Source organism: Hevea brasiliensis, chromosome 14 (genome assembly GCF_030052815.1).
Source record: "Hevea brasiliensis isolate MT/VB/25A 57/8 chromosome 14, ASM3005281v1, whole genome shotgun sequence".
Taxonomy (NCBI): domain Eukaryota; kingdom Viridiplantae; phylum Streptophyta; class Magnoliopsida; order Malpighiales; family Euphorbiaceae; genus Hevea; species Hevea brasiliensis.
The window spans coordinates 80,258,746-80,264,745 of NC_079506.1; the positions used below are offsets into that span (position 1 = coordinate 80,258,746).

General features: G+C 37.8%; 1 pseudogene; it reads left to right on the top strand.

Moving 5' to 3' along the window:
- Window positions 1-3,771: 3,771 nt before the first annotated feature.
- On the top strand, window positions 3,772-5,603 carry LOC131173225 (hevamine-A-like; annotated as a pseudogene).
- Window positions 5,604-6,000: the final 397 nt, after the last annotated feature.

Sequence of the window (6,000 nt, forward strand, 5' to 3'; positions counted from 1 at the left end):
TCTGTCTAATACGTTAAATGCTTCAACTATATCTTTAGCATGGTCTTCTAATGGTCTTGATTTGATGATCATGTTGTCAACATATTTGACTATTTGGCCTTTCTATTCTTTAAACATTTGATCTACCAGCCTTTGATAAGTGGCCCAAGCATTTTTAAGAACGAACGGCATGGCTCTATAACAAAACACTCTAGAATCTGTCATAAAGGCAGTCTTTTCTTTGTCTTTGGGATCCATCCTTATTTGATGGTATCCTAATACAACGTCGATTAGTGACACTAATGCATGCCTAGCTGTCGCATCCACTAGTTTTTCGATGTTCAGTAATGGGTGGTGATCCTTCGGACATGCTTTATTAAGGTCTGTGTAATCAATGCCACCATTTTTCGTTTGCCTTTTTGACGAAGATAACATTGGCTACCCAGCTAGGGTATTTAACTTTATAGATCAAACCTACATCAAATAGTTTCTTAACTTCACTTTTAATTACTTATTGACGCTTTGGTGCGAATCGCCTTTTCTTTTATTGAACCGCTTGTGGATAATTATCGATGGGTCTATTCCCTGTATGTCCTCTACTTTCCATGCAAATGTTGTAATTCTGTCTTTTAATATTTGGATCATTGACTCCCCACTCGGCCCGTTGAATGCAGTACCGAGATAAACTCTCTTCCCTTCTTCTAATTCATTTCCTATCATCAAGTCGACTGTTTCGGGTAAGATTTGACTCCTTGGTTTTTCTAGTAGATCAATTGGTAGGGTTACTTCTGTGATCACCTTTGTTGATTTCTTATAGCACTCATGTGCCAACTTTTGGCTTCTTTGTACTATTGCTATTCCTTCAGAAGCAAGCAACTTCATACACAACCATCGCATGCTGATTACTATGCCACTGTCATTTAAGATGGGTTGGCCAAGGATAATATTGTATGATAGGGGAATATTGACCACAACAAACTCTATGTAAATTTTTCGCTTATATCATTCATTGCCTAGGGCTACTGCCAAATTAATGGTTTCAAAAATGGGAATCGTCTTGTCATCGAGGTCAACCCAAGGGTACATGACTTTTACTACGTTTTCTGACTTATGCTCAAGTTTCTTCAAGACTTCTTTTGTCAGGAGGTTCACCAAGCTACCCGTGTTGATTAGCAAACATTGTATTGTATACCTATTCATCTGCACAGACACAATCAAAGGGTTAAAGTGTGGTTGTTTTACCTCATGGTCATTAGGACCAATGGTGATTATCTACTTGCTCAATTCATTTTTGTCGATTGAGAAGATTGTTCGGCCTCCTATATTGCTCGGCTCAGTTGGCCTCTTATTGCCTGCCTTCCCTATGTGTTGGTCCCCTACAATTACATTGATTAACCCGATCAGGCTCTTATCTTTTTGTGCGATGATATTCTTGCTTTTGGAGGCAGACATTTTTCTTTCATCCTGACTTTTCCTTGTAAATCTCCTGAGCCGATTGTCTCTAATTAATAGTTCTATCTCATTTTTTAAGTTGTCTGAATTTATCAGTGGTGTGGCTATGATCTTCATGAAACTTGTAAAACTTACTCTTGTCCCTCTTTCCTGAAGTATTAGAGTTAAGCTTCTTTGGCCATTTGACCTGCTTGCCATTCTTCTGTATCCACATCAGAACTTTTGATCTCGCTTCATTCAATGGTGTATAGTGTGGAACCTCTCTCTGCTTCATTTGGGATTTCGATCCAAGCTATACACCCTTCAATCCAAGCTATAATTTTTCTTGTTTTGTCCTCTGTCATTATTTTGTTTGGATTTCCTTTCTTCTCTTATAGCCTGTCGCTCGTCATCCAGCCTGATGTACTTCTAAGCCCCCTCTATTAGCTGGTAGTAGTCCACTGTCTGCTTTTTTTTTTATTAAAGAGTCAGAGAACTTAATGTTCCTCATTCCCTTTTTCAAAGCCTCACATACAGTCTCGCAGCTTAAATTTTCAACTTATATTGCCTCATCATTGAATCGAGTAATATACTCCCTAAGGGACTCTCCTTCCTACTATTTTATTTTTTAAAGGTTTGAAGATAAGTTTTTCGGAGGGATGCAAGAAATAAATTTGTTTTTGAACTCAGTGGCGAGCTAATGAAAATTTTGAATCAATCTAGGTTTGAGGCGCTAATACCATTTCTGAACTAGCCCTGTTAGTATTGTTGGAAATACCCAGCATAGGTGATAATTGTTAACATTATGTAGCATCATTATTGTTTGGAAGTTTGCCACGTGGCTTCTTAGGTCTATTATTCAAGCGTATTTGTCCAGTGTAGGTAATTTGAATTTTAACAGGAATTGTTCAGCCATGATCGGCTCAGACAGTGGAGACTCATCTCCAATCCCAAAATTTTCTTCTTTTACCTGTTTCTGATACCTTTGTACTACTTTCATCAGTCTCCAATTTACCTTTAATTTGGCCGAGGCAAGTCATCAGACTACTCCTCTTGCTCATTCACTTGCTGTGATTTGTTCGTTCTTTTTCCCTGAGTTGTTTATCGACCAAATAATCTCTTGCTTGGTTTGTTTGGATTGAGCTGGATCTGCCTCTTCAAAAAGTACCCTTAGGACCAGTCCTACTTCTAGGGCAGGTGTCCCTGGTAGGGCGCTGGTTCCCAAAATTAGTCCTTTGAGGAAGGTAATTTGTGTTTCTATTTTCTATATGCATTGGTAAGCCTGCTCCAATGCCATGCCTTGAAATGGGCTCTGTTGATCTATCATAATAATGTTGTCTGATGAAATCTGACCGCAAGAAGGGATGGTGGGTGTGGTTAAACTCTGGGTCATTGCCATCACCGATGGTTCCCTTCCTAGTGTAGGGGTGATGGAGATGATGTTTTTGCTTGGAGTCATCAGATCTGTAGCCATTGAAACAGCAAAACCACAAAAAATAGAAAATTGATTAGGACTGGAGATCAAAATGCACTGGTAGCACAAAAAATGAAAAATAAAGAACAAATGATTTCAGATGTGGGTTATCATTCGGTGATATGAATTTTCCACAGATGGCGACACTGATGCTATCGTGAGCTTCAGGGGTCCAGTCCCAACGCCATGTTGATCTGCAAGCAAATAAAAGATGAGGTGAGTGGCCTTATGGCCAACTACTCTGATGCTCAAATCAGTGAATTGGATATGAGAGAATAAAAAAGAATTATTATTAATTTGAGATGGTAAATATGCGTACCTTACTTTTGACTATTTATAGTCATCTAAGAAAATAGCCGTTGCTTTAATTGCGAAGGTAATATTGGATGTTTACTCCAATATTTCCTCCTTTATATTCATCTTTCCTTGGTATTGTTTTTGGTTGATATAGGTTCTGCTCATTCATCTAGGCGAGCAAAAATATTATCGTTTGGTCTAGGCCTAGATCGACTTTCATCTTGTTCGAACCGGGACAGCTAGGCTTTTAGTAGCCTTTCGCTTAGTTTATACTCTTTGGGAGAGTGCGGACATTTTGACTGTTAGGTTGAATTTTTGTTTGACCTTTTGACCTCATTTTACTCGGGCAGCATCAAGTTGCAGCAATGGTAGAGCAGAAAAAAAGCATAAAAACGAAAGGGAAATTCTCTAAGCTTCCCTCTATATGCTTCAATACATGGCTGAGATTAACAAAAGCTTGTTACAGCTAATATTGATCTCAGAATTTCAAACTTAGCTTTAGGCAAAGTTTTGGTAAAGATATTTGCTTGCTGCTTATCAGAAGAATAATGAACCAGCTTTATTTCATCATTTTTCTCAGCTTCTCTCAACGCATGGAACTTCACATTAATGCGCTTGGTTCTGCCATGTTGAACTGGATTCTCAATCATTGAAATGGCAGACTTATTGTCCACAAATACTTGTGGAAGGAGACAAGCGTCCTGATAAATTTCAATTTTCCTTGTCAGCTGCTGTGAAAATGAAGTTAGTAAGTTTTATTTTGTTTATCTATTAAATACAGATTCATTAACATGTCAAGAGATCATAGTATTGGCAACTAATAGAACTCTTGTAATATGATTCAGCTACTGAATCCACTAATGCATTTTATTGTTTGTTATTTTCAACTGATAGTGAACATGCACAGACAGATAAGAGTAATAAAAGTGGACAAATACATGACAAAAGAGAAGTATACAAACACCCAAAATGGGGTATGCATTCATTATAAAAATGTAATTGTTCAGTCATTAAGCTATCACACATGTAGTGTTTGTCATTTCCTACTAGCGGTAAATAAGTACAGACAATTCTAGAAAAGTAGGCAAATAAAAGATACAATAACAGTAGAGCGCCGACAGCTATTCAAGGTGGGGAAAGTGGTCATCAGGAATTGATATTTGAAGATATGAAAACTTCTTGTATCAGTAATTTAGTTGTCATCCATTCGTCCATGTCAGGCGCAACGAAGCAAATGCTAAGTCACTCGCCCTTCAATAAAGACAAAATGTATCCATCAGAATGTGATCATTTTGGCCTATAAAAGGAAATTCATTTGAGCATTGTATTACCAAACAAGCAAATCCTGGGAAGTATATGGTAGCTAGTGACTAAAAACACTTACAAATCTGTTTTAGAATGGCTTCAAGTTCATCAATCTCAGTATTATTCCTCTTATCGGTAATTCTAACGTTTCTTTTGTGTTCTAATGCTGGTGGAATAGCAATCTATTGGGGCCAGAATGGAAATGAGGGGACCTTAGCCGAAACTTGTGCCACAGGAAACTCTGACTTTGTAAATATAGCTTTCCTGCCCACTTTTGGCAATGGTCAGACTCCTATGATCAACCTTGCTGGTCATTGTGATCCATACAGCAATGGCTGCACAGGCTTAAGCTCTGACATTAAATCATGTCAAGCCAAAGGCATCAAGGTGATGCTTTCTATTGGTGGAGGAGATGGAAGTTACTAACTTGCACTACTGAGGATGCCAGGCAGGTTGCCACTTACCTTTGGAATAATTTCTTGGGTGGTCATTCATCGTCTCGCCCCCTTGGACCAGCTATTCTAGATGGGATTGATTTTGACATTGAAGGAGGAACAAACCAATACTGGGACGATCTTGCAAGGTTCCTTTCAGCATATATCAAGAAAAGTATAAAAGTATACTTAACTGCAGCTCCGCAGTGCCCATTTCCTGATGCTTGGGTAGGAAATGCCCTTAAGACAGGCCTTTTTTTATTATGTTTGGGTTCAATTCTACAATAACCCTCCCTACCAATACTCCTCTGGAAGTATTACCAATCTTGAAAACGCATGGAAGCAATGGACTTCAAATATTCGCGCTAATAAGATTTTCTTGGGATTACCTGTTACTCCTGCTATAGCTGGAAGTGGGTTCATCCCTGCAACTGATCTCACTTCAAAAGTTCTTCCTGCAATCAAGGGTTCTGCTAAGTATGGAGGAGTTATGCTATGGTCCAAGTATTATGATGATCAAACTGGTTATAGCAAGGCCATCAAGGGCTCTGTCTAAATACCTTTATCACAGCTTTGTGTGAATAAATCCTTGTCACGGGAGTTCATATATATAATATAAATCTTTACCTGAACTATATATGTAAAGATGTAAAATAAATGCAGAATTGTGTGTTCTTAATTTATGATCTCTTCTTCATTTTCTGTGTCATCTCAATACAACAAGACAAAAGCATTAGCAGCTCTTATTAACTATAACTTTTATGGATCTATTTTGTGCAGACAACAGCTGCAATTCCCAAACACAATTGGTCATGGGAACCAAAAATAGAGAATGAAAGATGAAGTTTAATTTGGACTTATTAGCATGTTAGATGTCATGCAATATCTGATCTCCAATTCCATTAGGGTAATAAATAATGAAAACTAAACCTTTCTTAATAATGGTTACCATTTTCTTATATGCAAAACTTATTTTGCTCAGAAGACTGCTGATAGGAATTTATAAAATGCATTTTCACAATGACTTCAATTACCACTACTGCAAGTTCATCAAGTTAGTGAAAAGCAGATGGCTTCATT